Source organism: Pristis pectinata, chromosome 2 (genome assembly GCF_009764475.1).
Source record: "Pristis pectinata isolate sPriPec2 chromosome 2, sPriPec2.1.pri, whole genome shotgun sequence".
NCBI classification, from domain to species: Eukaryota; Metazoa; Chordata; class Chondrichthyes; order Rhinopristiformes; family Pristidae; genus Pristis; species Pristis pectinata.
In genome coordinates, this window is record NC_067406.1 from 5,156,193 (window position 1) to 5,169,704 (window position 13,512).

A 13,512-nucleotide genomic window follows, 5' to 3' on the forward strand; every position below is an offset into this window, starting at 1 on the left:
ATGAAAAACCTCCCTCTGATATCTCCCTTGAACTTCCCACCCATTACCTTAAAGCCATGCCCTCTTGTATTGAGCATTGGTGCCCTGGGAAAGAGGCGCTGGCTGTCCACTCTATCTATTCCTCAATATTTTGTACAGCTCTATCAAGTCTCCCCTCATCCTCCTTCTCGCCAAAGAGTAAAGCCCTAGCTCCCTTAGTCTCTCCTCATAATGTTGTTCAGTCTACACAGATACTGAGATCTGGAACCTTTGACGCACCGCAACAGGCGGAGACACTGGTAACCGCAGGACATAGACTCTACATGTGTTGTCATGATGAGCCGTCCAATCAGGAACACGGAAGGACGCCATAATGGACAACCAGCAGAGCCAATCAAAGCACAAGAAGAACGACCAAGCAACAAATCCCGTGCCGAGAGGGGTGGGACCGTCGCTGATGTTTGGCCCGCCTCTTTATTGATGATTGACGTCCAACTCCACCAATGAACCAAGTTTCAGCAGAAGGTCTTCAGCCCTTCGTTCTGCTCAAGCCGCTCCAAGGGATTGGGCTAAATGTTTATAAATGCATAAAAAAAACAAACGAACGCGAGTCTTTCCGCTTCAAGTCCAGTCCGAGTGTGAAAGACGATCGGAACGGAGCATCGCACACAGCATAAGAGTAGGCGGGTTGAGGGGCGCGGCTGTTTAACACCGACCGTCCTCCTCATTGGCTTGAACGCGGCTGCGCGATGACGTCACGCCAGAGCCTCCTGACTCTCTCCGCCTGAAAAACAACCGCGAGAGCGCGCGTGTCCTCCCCCACACCTCCCGCCTTTGGCTTCGGAGTGACGCGGCAGCCGACCAATCGCCTGCAGCCCTGTCTCCGCTCCGCCACTCCCATTGGGCCGCAGTGCAGTCAGTCGGGTCCGAAGGGCGGGACACCACGTAGCCGGTCCAATCGGCGGGAGACACGGGGGCGGGATAGGTTTAGTCCAGCGGTGCTCGAGCTGGAGTTCGTTTGTTTGCCCGCGCGCGTCCGCACGATCGAGAGGCATCGAGAGAAAGGGTTTTAAACGTGGTTGGCGTGAGGTAAATATCTCTGCAGCCGCTTGCGCTTTGTGGAGCATTGGCGGGCTCCGGGGCTTTGCTGCCTATCAGTTCACTGCACCTCTCCCCTCCCACCCGATCCCCGGAGTTAAATGCGGGGCCGCCCGGATCGGAGGGGCTCCTTCAGCTCGCTGGGCCCGAGGCCTGGAAGCGCTCCCCCAACGGGACGGTTTCCATTCGATCTGCACCCACCCTCCCCCCCCCGGACCCCGCTGCGCCACCCTCGCCAACGCTGCAGCCCATCGCACCAGGTCACCTCACGATCCTCCTCACCCCCCTCTCCCCAATCCCGGTCACAAGGTCCATTCCCCTCCCCCCAGACCCCCCCAATCCGTCCCTCCCCCCCAGACCCCCCCCCAATCCGTCCCTCCCCCCCAGACCCCCCCCCAATCCGTCCCTCCCCCCCAGACCCCCCCCAATCCGTCCCTCCCCCCCAGACCCCCCCCCAATCCGTCCCTCCCCCCCAGAACCCCCCCAATCCGTCCCTCCCCCCAGACCCCCCCAATCCGTCCCTCCCCCCCGACCCCCCCCAATCCGTCCCTTCCCCCCCCAGACTCCCCCCAATCCGTCCTTCCCCCCCCAGACTCCCCCCAATCCGTCCCTTCCCCCCCCAGACTCCCCCCAATCCGTCCCTTCCCCCCCCAGACTCCCCCAATCCGTCCCTTCCCCCCCCAGACTCCCCCCAATCCGTCCCTTCCCCCCCCAGACTCCCCCCCAATCCGTCCCTTCCCCCCCCAGACTCCCCCCAATGCGTCCTTCCCCCCCAGACTCCCCCCAAAATTTTTGCGTCCCTTCCCCCCACAGACTCCCCCCAATGCGTCCCTTCGACCCCCCAGACTCCCCCCAATGGCGTCCCTTCCCCCCCCCCAGACTCCCCCCAAATGCGTCCCTTCCCCCCCCAGACTATCCCCCGCAATGCGTCCCTTCCCCCCAGACAGTCCCCCCAATCCGTCCCCTTCCCACACCCCAGACTCCCCCAATCCGATCCCTTCCCCGCCCAGACTCCCCCAATCCAGTCCCTTCACCCCCCCAGACTGCACACCCAATCCGTCCCTTACCCCCCCCAGACTCCCCCCAATCCGTCCCTTCACCCCCCAGACTCACCCCCGAATGCCGTCCCTCTATTCCCCCCCCAGACTCCCCCCAATGCGTCCCTTCCCCCCCCAGACTCCCCCCAATGCGTCCCTTCCCCCCCCAGACTCCCCCCAATGCGTCCCTTCCCCCCCCAGACTCCCCCCAATGCGTCCACTTCCCCCCCCAGACGCCCCCCAATGCGTCCCTTCCCCCCCAGACTCCCCCCAATGCGTCCCTTCCCCCCACCAGACTCCCCCCAATGCGTCCCTTCCCCCACCAGACTCCCCCCAATGCGTCCCTTCCCCCCCCAGACTCCCCACCATGCGTCCCTATCCCCCCCCAGACTCCCCCCATGCGTCCCTTCCCCCCCCAGACTCCCCCCAATGCTTCCCTTCCCCCCCAGACTCCCCCCAATGCGTCCCTTCCCCCCCAGACTCCCCCCAATGCGTCCCTTCCCCCCCCAGACTCCCCCCAATGCGTCCCTTCCCCCCCCAGACTCCCCCCAATGCGTCCCTTCCCCCCCAGACTCCCCCCAATGCGTCCCTTCCCCCCCCAGACTCCCCCCAATGCGTACTCCTTCCCCCCCCAGACTCCCCCCAATGGCGTCCCTTCCCCCCCCCAGACTCCCGCCAATGCGTCCCTATCCCCCCCCAGACTCCCCCAATGGCGTCCCTTCACCCCCCAGACTCCCCCAATGCGGCCCTTCCCCCCCCAGACTCCCCCAATGCGTCCCTTCCCCCCCAGACTCCCCCCAATGCGTCCCTTCCCCCCAGACTCCCCCAATGCGTCCCTGTCCCCCCCAGACTCCCCCCAATGCGTCCCTTCCCCCCCAGACTCCCCCAATGCGTCCCTTCCCCCCCCAGACTCCCCCCAATGCGTCCCTTCCCCCCCAGACTCCCCCCAATGCGTCCCTTCCCCCCCCAGACTCCCCCCATGCGTCCCCTTCCCCCCCAGACTCCCCCAATGCGTCCCTTCCCCCCCAGACTCCCCCCAATGCGTCCCTTCCCCCCCCAGACTCCCCCCAATGCAGTCCCTTCCCCCCCCAGACTCCCCAATGCGTCCCTTCCCCCCCCAGACTCCCCCCAATGCGTCCCTTCCCCCCCATACTCCCCCACAATGCGTCCCTTCCCCCCAGACTCCCCCCAATGCGTCCCTCCCCTCCCCCAGGACTCCCCCCAATGCGTCCCTTCCCCCCCCAGACTCCCCCAATGCGTCCCTTCCCCCCCAGACTCCCCCAATGCGTCCCTCCCCCCCCAGACTCCCCCAATGCGTCCCTCCCCCCCCCCCCAGACTCCCCCCAATGCGTCCCTCCCCCCCCCCAGACTCCCCCCAATCCGTCCCTCCCCCCCCCAACTCCCCCCAATCCGTCCCTCCCCCCCCCCCGACTCCCCCCAATCCGTCCCTCCCCCCCCCCCCAGACTCCCCCCAATCCGTCCCTCCTCCCAGGGCCCCAGCCCTTCCCTCCTCTCCCTCCCCCCCCTAAATGCCCAGTCCCTGGCCGCCCCCCCCCCAAATGCCCAGTCCCTGGCCGCCCCCCCCCCAAATGCCCAGTCCCTGGCCGCCCCCCCCCAAATGCCCAGTCCCTGGCCGCCCCCCCCCCCAAATGCCCAGTCCCTGGCCGCCCCCCCCCCAAATGCCCAGTCCCTGGCCGCCCCCCCCCCCCAAATGCCCAGTCCCTGGCCGCCCCCCCCCCCAAATGCCCAGTCCCTGGCCGCCCCCCCCCCCCAAATGCCCAGTCCCTGGCCGCCCCCCCCCCCCAAATGCCCAGTCCCTGGCCGCCCCCCCCCAAATGCCCAGTCCCTGGCCGCCCCCCCCCAAATGCCCAGTCCCTGGCCGCCCCCCCCCCCCCAAATGCCCAGTCCCTGGCCGCCCCCCCCCCCCCCAAATGCCCAGTCCCTGGCCGCCCCCCCCCCCCCAAATGCCCAGTCCCTGGCCGCCCCCCCCCCCCCAAATGCCCATCCCTGGCCGCCCCCCCCCCCCCCCAAATGCCCAGTCCCTGGCCGCCCCCCCCCCAATGCCCAGTCCCTGGCCGCCCCCCCCCCCCAAATGCCCAGTCCCTGGCCGCCCCCCCCCCCAAATGCCCAGTCCCTGGCCGCCCCCCCCCCAAATGCCCAGTCCCTGGCCGCCGCCCCCCCCAAATGCCCAGTCCCTGGCCGCCGCCCCCCCCAAATGCCCAGTCCCTGGCCGCCGCCCCCCCCCCAAATGCCCAGTCCCTGGCCGCCGCCCCCCCCCAAATGCCCAGTCCCTGGCCGCCGCCCCCCCCCAAATGCCCAGTCCCTGGCCGCCGCCCCCCCCAAATGCCCAGTCCCTGGCCGCCGCCCCCCCCAAATGCCCATCCCTGGCCGCCGCCCCCCCCAAATGCCCAGTCCCTGGCCGCCGCCCCCCCCCAAATGCCCATCCCTGGCCGCCGCCCCCCCCAAATGCCCAGTCCCTGGCCGCCGCCCCCCCAAATGCCCAGTCCCTGGCCGCCGCCGCCCCCCCCAAATGCCCAGTCCCTGGCCCCCCCCAAATGCCCATCCCTGCCCCCCCCAAATGCCCAGTCCCTGGCCCCCCCCAAATGCCCAGTCCCTGGCCCCCCCAAATGCCCAGTCCCTGGCCCCCCCCAAATGCCCAGTCCCTGGCCCCCCCCAAATGCCCAGTCCCTGGCCCCCCCCAAATGCCCAGTCCCTGGCCCCCCCCAAATGCCCAGTCCCTGCCCCCCCCCAAATGCCCAGTCCCTGGCCGCCTCCCCCCCCCCCCCCCCCAAAATGCCCTATCCCCAGCTGCTTCATCACCCTCCCTTGTCCATTGCCCACCACCAGTTCCCCTCCAAACCACCGATGCCCATCCCACCCCAAATCCCCAGCCCCAATCCCCATACTTGATCTCCTTTTCCCAGGTCATCACAACTCCTCTTCCCTATACCCCAATTATCCTGGGCCTCAATCACACAATCTTGGATCCTGAGCCTCAATCTTCCACCCACCATGTAATAGCTTCAATCTAGTTCCCAGTTCTACCCCACCTCTCCCCAAATTCCTAGCCTTAAACATCTGATTTCCCCGCTCCACCATCATGTGTCATTATCACCAAAAACATCCCCACCATTCCTGGTCTTAATCACTCATCTCAAGCAGCACCACGCCCATGCCTATTGTTGGCCACGACCACCTTCTCATCCCTTCTCCATTCCTGGCTTTAATTACTCACTCTCCTAACGCCTCCAGTTCCTGACCAAAATCTTATTCTGTCCCCAATCCTTGGCCCCCTCCTCCACACCCCACCCCACCCCACCCCTTCGCCCTTCCCACCAACCCCCACCCCTTCGCCCTTCCCACCAACCCCCACCCCTTCGCCCTTCCCCACCAACCCCCACCCCCTCGCCCTCCCCCAACCCTCACCCCCGCCTCCTTCCCCTCACCCCCTCGCCTCCTTCCCCCCACCCCCTTGCCTCTCCCCCACTCACACCCACACCTCCTCCCCTCTTCCCCCCACCCCTCTCCCCCCAACCCCTCTCCCCCCCATAACATCCCCTGCCATAATTGTACCTCCCCCACGCACCCTCCAAAAAAAAACTTGCCACAATCTTCCTCCTCCAGCCTATTTCCTACTTGCTTCACTTCCACCATCTGCTCCAAAGTCAAAGATTGTGATTTGGAAGGAAATGCTTTTTGAAGGTTGTTTATTAACAATGTTTAAATGGCTGTAAATTTATTTAATCATTTCTTGATAGTGATATGTTGTTTCTCTTGATGTAATATCTGGAGAAGTCATTTTTGGTCGTGAGTAAGGCATTGTTTTGGGATCAAAATGAAAAGATTTGCATTTCTGTAACACTTCATAACATCTGGATGATGTAGAAGTTAAAGCTAAAGATGTTGATGTAGCTGTTGAAGTGACAACTGAATTGGGCACAGCAAGGCCCCACAAACAGCAGTGGGATAATAACGAATAAGCTGTTTTGAAACGTAGGAGAGGAAAGTAGACAGAGGCCCTGTGATGCTGAAAGTTTGCACTGCTAGTCAGCATGATTACTGATGATTCTGTGGCTCAATTTCAAATTCCCACCTGATCCCCATATTCTTCATTTCTTGGTGTCCAAAAATCTAATGATCTCAGCCTTCTATATAATCAAGTGGCAGAGAATTCAAAGTATATACTATCTTCTGCATGATGAATTTTCCGATTGTTGTAAATGGCAAACCCTTTATCCTGAGATGATACTCCCTCGTCTAGAATGTCCACATGGAGAAAGTGGCTGCTTAGCTTGTATGCCATCAATCCCTTTTATAATCTAGTATGTTGGAAGGCAACTTGTGTTTTGTAGTTGGTGGGCCTACTTCATTTCGACATGCTTTGAAACGGCTTCAGTTGTTTTCAAGACTATTTCCTGTCTTCACACAGGACGTCCTCCATCGTGTCACGTGCAGCTCAGCCACTTTGGTATTAACTGATGTTGTGGCAGATTATTGAGCATTCACATGAACTATCAGACTAGTAAAATTAGCTGTAATCTTGTTACTTGATGTATTACACATTTCCCTTCCTCCTCCACTGTAATGAGATGACCAACTTCACTTGAATAAGGAAAGTGCAAGAATAGTTATGAAGCAGCATTCAGGCATTCTGGGAAATGAGATGCCAATATGGGGCTGCTTGCTGATCAGTTGAAGCACCATGCTATCCACACAATCTGCACATTACTTGCAACTTTGCAAACCTGCCAGTCATCAGTGGTGATTAAGCAACAAATGGGAGGAGGAGGCTTTGTGTTCTACAAGACTGAATACAAAAGACACAAATGCCAAGTGGCTGACCCTTCCCTAACCTTGTAGTCACCACCATCAAAGGGACCTATTTTTAGCCAATTTAGTTCACTCCATTTAATATCAAGAACTGACTAGGTACACTGAAAGCAACAAAAAAGGCCCTTCACAAATTCTGCATGTAATGCCTAAGATCTGTTTTGGACTCTGGAGCACTTCCAGTCAAGCTGAAGATTATCCATTTAAGGCCTGACTCAAGTTTGATCGTTTCAATGCATCTACATCATAACAACAAACTCTGGTGTATTCTGTCCACTAGTAACAGAACAAATTTCTGTTGGTCTAAGTATCAGCATAGCCATTAAAAGTAGTCATTAACAGAAATATCAAGCAGCACTTCAATCACCTATTCATTGATACTCTGGATTTTACTGAGAGAACTTGGTACCATTATTCAAACCATGACATTGGATTAGATGAAAAAAATCAGTCTTTGTTGTTATTTCATCCATGCAATTCCAAGAGGTCCAAATGAGATGGGAGTCAATGACAGAGTGAAAACTCACCCGTCACTGAAGTCATATTTAGCACAAAGGAATATGCTTGAGGTTGAAAATAACCAGGAGGCTGCTGCTGGAGTGCCCCATGTCTGAGTATGTTCAGCTGTTTTCAATAGTGGCCCTGTCATCATATTAGAGGTGGTGCTCTTTGCTGATGATTCCAGTATTCAGCTTTGTTTGCAGTTCCTCTGTCAGTGCAGCAGCCAATGCCACACACAGAATGAAGCTGATGTTGCAAATAGCAGTTATGTGAGTGCAGAGGATCCCTTGAACCTGTGGTGTATTAAACAAGTTCATGGCTGATCTTGTACATCAACATTATTCTCTTGCCATATCTCCATATCCCTTGATTCCTTTATTGTCCAGAAATCTAGTAATTTTGATTTTGACTGCATCATGAATTGAGCCTCCACAACCTCCAGGATAGAGAATTTCAAAAACTCACCACTCATTGAGTAAGACGTTATTACAAAACATTTCAAGGGTTTGGACAAAGTCTTGTAAAAACCCTTAGCCTCTATACAACTGGTGTACCACTGATGCAACCTGCCAGAGAAGGATGAAAGCAGCTGGTACATGGAAACTCATCACTTCCTAGTTCTCAGAGTAGCAGGCATCGAAAGTACGCAGAAATCATTGTTGTTGGCTTCATTGTCATTGGGTTAAAATCGTGGCGCTTTCAACAGCGCCACATGGACTACACCGACACTAATGGCTTGACAAGTACTAGCTTTTCTTTCAATGCCTATATGCCAGTAATGAATATCTAAATAGTCTAAGGCCTTCTACAGATTGTGTGAAAAAATATGGTTATTGTGTATTATCAGAACCCTAAAGTGATGATTGTAAGCTACTTGAGTATGTAATAAATACTGTAATTTGCACCAATGTGATGGCTGGATGGTTAGATTGTAAAATCTCAACAGGTTCATTAATGCCCTTCAAGGAAGAGAACCTGTCACCATATGACCCCATTCCAAACTTTGCCATTGACTTTAAGTGATTTGCAATGCAATGAAATGATATTTAGAATAAAAGTAGGCACAAATTGGCATCACTGTCAGGGTTGTAACATGTTAAGACTATCACATCATCATCTCAGGCCAACAAGAGGGGTTGTGCAACAGGTGCAGCTTTAGTGGCATTGCCAATATTCTGAGCCATTTGTTGACATATTTGTGTATAGTTACATACATATACTGTTCAAGTAGTTCACGTGCCTGCTTCTTTATTAATATAATTGATGATAACTGATCAGGTGCCATGATGGTGTTAAAGAACATTCGCTTTACTAGTGGGCAGCCAATGAGGATATTTGGATTGTCTCTGTCCACATTTTGCTTGAAGTTTTGCAGTTAATCCATCATATTCTTTAACACTTCATAAATTGAATACAGTTCTGTGACATCTAAGCAAATTTAAATATTTTGGTGTTGTATTACTGTCCTATATTCCCAAAATATAGAGGTTATGGAAGTTAAGATTATTGGAGCTGTGAAAGTTAGCCACAAAACCCATTTCTTTAAAGCAATTCTTCTCAGCAGTGTGCTTTATTGAATCATGCAATCAAATGCACATTAGCTGGGGGTATATGCAACCAGGAGCTAGCTACTCTAATGCCTCAACAAATAGTACAAACACAGTTAAAATAATATCTTTGTGTTTGCATGAAGAGATGTGATCAATGACAATAATGTCACCTTGGACATCATGAAATTTCCTGAAACTTTGCAGAATTTTAAAGCACACAGTATTGGGTGTAACATATTGGCATGGATTAAGAATTGGTTATTGCAAATAAAGCAAAAATGAGAATGAAAGATTTTTCTTTGGTTAGCAGGCTGTGGCTGGTGATGCAATACAGGGATCTATGATTGGGCCCCAGCTATTCACACAGTATACCAAGGGAGGTTGCTGAGGCGGGGGGTGGGGGGGGTGCAAATGTCATGTTTCCAAGTTTGTTAGTGATACTCAACTCGGTGGTTTGTGAGTGGAGGAGGATGTAAAGAGGCATCAAGCAGTGAGTATATGGCAGATTGAATGTGATGTGGAAAAAATCTGCGGTCATCCGCTTTTGTATACATAACAGAAGGGTAGTGTATTTTTTTAGATGGTGAGAGATTGGGTGGTGTTCATGTTCAAAGGGATCTAGATGTGCTTGTGCAGAAGTCAAAGCCAACGTCCAGATGCAACAATCGGTTAAGAAGGTAATGGTATGTTAGTCGATATTACAAGATGATTTGGATGCAGGGGTAAAGAAGTCTTAATGTAGTTGTACAGGGCCTTGGTGAGATCTCACCTGGAGTATTGTATACAGATTTGTTCTCCTTGTCCAAGAAAGATGTCTTTGTTATGGAAGGATTGCAGTGAAGATTCACTGGACTGTGCAGGAAAATAGCATTGAGGTAGAAGATCAGCCATGATTTTCTTGAATGGCAGGTCAGGTTTAAATGGCCACTTGACCTACTCCTGCTTTTTCTTGTTATTACACAGTATTCAACATTTGACTTTGATGTGATGATAGGGTTTGGTTAAAGAGCTTAAAGGAGGAGAGTCATTGATGCAGAGAGGGATAAACCTCGGCTTTTGTGGACTGTTCTGACAATTTGGTGTTTGAAAATGCTTTGATTTAGATTCTGGAACATATGACAGGACTTTTCAGGTGAAGTTTCTTGTTTTCATTGAAGGTTATTTCCCCAGTTCTTTCTCTCACTTACCACCCTGATTTATGTTTCTTTATAATCTACATGTGCACACAGTGAACTCTTCTCCACCTGATCATATGCACATTTCCTTATCTATGTGTGTTTACTCTTTCTCCCACTTATACCCTTTCTACCCTATCCAATTTCTGGATTACTCCCAGTGCCACGTACTAGTCAGGGCAGCAATAGAAAGAAAGAACAGATGAATGTGTGGCTGAGGAACTGGTGCAGGGAGCAGGGTTTCAGATTCTTGGATCATTGGAACCTGTACAAGAGGGACGGGTTCCACCTTAACTGGAGGGGAATCAATATCCTGGCCGGAGGTTCGCTAATACCTTGGGAGGGCTTAAGCTAGCTTGGCAGGGGCATGGGAACCAGAGCACCAGGTCAAAAAGTGGAGGGATTGAGAAGAAGGTAGATGTCGTGATCAGCAAGGAAGAGCAGGCAGGAGCAAGGTAATAGACATGATGGGACGGATGGGTTGAAGTGTGTTTATTTTAAAGCTAGGAGTAAATGTGATGAACATGGATCAGTACATGGAACTATGATGTTGTGGCCATTACAGAGACTTGGTTGAGGGAGGGACAGGATTGGATGTTCCAGGATTTTGATGTTTTAGAAAAGATAGTGAGGGAGGTAAAGAGGGATGGGGAGTTGCACTGTTAATCAGGGACAATATTACAACTGCACTCAGGACATAATGGGGGACTCATCCACTGAGTCTATATGATTAGAACTCAAAAATGAGAAAGGTGCAATCACTCTGATGGGATTATACTACAGATCCCACAGTCGGCACCAGGACATTGAGGAACAGATTAGGGAAAGGTGTAAAAGAAACAGCAGGGTTGTTGTCGTGGGTGACTTCATCTTCCCTAATATAGACTGGGACATCCATAGTGCAAGAGGTTTAGGCGGGGCAGAATTTGTTAAGTGCATCCAGGAGGGTTTCTTAAATCAGTATGTAGCTAGTCCAATGAGAGAAGGGGCCATAGTGGACCTAGTGTTAGGAAATGAGCCTGGCCAAGTGACTGACCTTTCAGTGGGAGAACAGTTAAGGAACACTGAGCACAACTCAAGTTTTAAGATAGTTATAGATGAGGATAGATCTTGCAGGAGAGTATTAAATTGTAGCAGGGAAAATTACAAGAGTATTAGTCAGGAACTAGGGAAAGTTAATTGGGAACAGCTATTTCTGGGCAAGTCCACACCTGACATGTGGAGGGTGCTTAAAGATCAACTATACAAAGTACAGGATAGGTATGTTCCAGTAAGAAGAAATAACAAGGATGGCAAGGTAAGGGAACCTTGGATGTTGAGAGAGGTGGTGAACTTAGTCAAGAAGAAAAAGGAAGCGTATGTAAGGTTTAGGAAGCTAAAATCAAAAGGAGCCCTTGAGGATTATAAAGAAGCTAGAAAAGAACTCAAGAATTGAATTAGGAGAGCCAGGAGGGGCCATGAAAAGACGGTGGCAAGTAGGAGCAAAGAAAATCCTAAGGCATCCTGTACGTATATCAAGAGCAAGAGGATAACAAGAGAAAGGGTAGGACCACTCAAGGATAAAGGAGGGAATATGTGCTTGGAGGCAGAGGATGAGAGCGAGGTCCTAAATGAGTACTTTGATGCAGTGTTTATCAAGGAGAAGGATGTGGAAGATAGTGAGGTCAGTGTGGTGCATGCTAATATGCATATTGCTGTCTATTCTGGTCACTCCATTATAAGAAGGATGTGGAAACTTTGGAGAGGGTGCAAAATAGGTTTCCCAGGATGTTGTCTGGATTAGAGGACATGTGCTATAAGGAGAGGTTGGACAAACTAGGGTTGTTTACTCTGGAGTGCCGGAGGCTGAGGAGAGACCTGATAGAAGCTTATAAAATTATGAGAGGCATAGATAGAAAAAGAAACTAAGCTTGTGAAGATTGGAAAGATGTTACCATAGTGAATACGATAGCGGAATTAAGGTGACCTAACTGATGCCATCGGAAATGGGAAGATGCACAAGGAATCAAATTAAGAGGAACTAAGGATTTGGCAAAAATTGCAATACTGGAGGATATTGTAATGGTGAAGGGCTATTCAGTGTCGCTATTTTCTTGTTTATGCTTTCTTAAATCATAGGGTCATACAGCACAGAAATGGGCCCTTCAGCCCACCATGCCACCCGTCAGACCAACCTACATTAATCCCATTTACTCATGTTCAGTCCATAGCCTTCTATGCTTTGGCGAATTAAGTAGATGTCTACATGCGAGTCATCTGTCTTCAGGCAGCACATTCCAGCCTCCAACCACCCTCTGTGTGGAAGTAATTCTCCCTCAGATGCCCACTGAACTTCCTACCTCTTGCCTTAAACCTCTGCTGCCTTGTCTCTGACATCCCTCCCCCCCACCCCCCCCCCCCCCCCCCAGGCAAAAAGATTTTTAACATCTACCCTGTCTCTCCCCCTTGTAATTTTATATTCCTCTATCAGGTCTCCCCTCAGTCTCCTCCGCTCCAGGGAAAAGAAACCTGACCTATCCAGTCTTTACCTATAACTGTAATAATTCAATTCAGGCAACATCTTGGTGAATGTCCTCTGCACCCTCTCCAGCATAAACGCTTCTTTCTCTAGTGCGGTGACCAGAACTACACACAATACTGGGCCTAACTAATGTTTTATAAAATTGTAATGTGAAATCCCAGCTCTTGTATTCTATGCCAAATATGTACAGAAGATGCACAATCTAATTCAAAGTCATTTTTGGCAATGTGGAATTCAATTTATCTATTAGTTGAAATTGGACCATAGAGGCCAGTGTTGTTCAAGGATTGTCCCTGCATCCCATAAGTTGTCTCAAATGAAATCTAGAACAGACACGTATGCTTTTGTGTGTGTGATGCAGTAGAGTTCCTTCCAAGTTGCTCAAAAACTCAAAAACAGTTTGGAGGAATAATCTAATTAAAAAGTAGGAGCTATTTTGAATAATTTCAATTTGACAACTGATTTCAATTGATTTTGAAATAAGAGTAGATTGCAGTTTAGTTTTAGATTTATTCATTTTACTTTATTGAAATGTAATTTTGATCGGTTGGGGCAGATTCCATGTTGTGCTCCCTGTAGGTATTGGATACCTGGGCCCAGTGAAAGCAAAAATTGAACAGGTGTAAAGCTCAACCATAAAGGCACTCACTTCAATTATTTTCTATTAGAGATCAGCACTTCTCTATACCTAACCTGCTGTTCTCACTGAGCCCAGGCAATCTGGTTCACAAGTTAAATAGCTGGAAAACCAAATTAATTATTTGTATTGAATGTCTGTTTCAGTGTAAATTATTTTATATTTTGGCTTCTATTAATTGTAA

At 51.7% G+C, this 13,512-nt stretch overlaps 1 protein-coding gene across 1 annotated transcript in view; it reads left to right on the forward strand.

Moving 5' to 3' along the window:
• The first annotated feature begins 937 nt into the window (after window positions 1-937).
• paip2b (poly(A) binding protein interacting protein 2B) overlaps window positions 938-13,512 on the forward strand; it is an 87,103-nt gene continuing 74,528 nt past the window's right edge. Inside the window, exon 1 of the mRNA XM_052038947.1 lies at window positions 938-1,068. The gene's annotated coding sequence lies outside the window, so the exon portion shown is untranslated. The remainder of the gene's footprint in view (window positions 1,069-13,512) is intronic.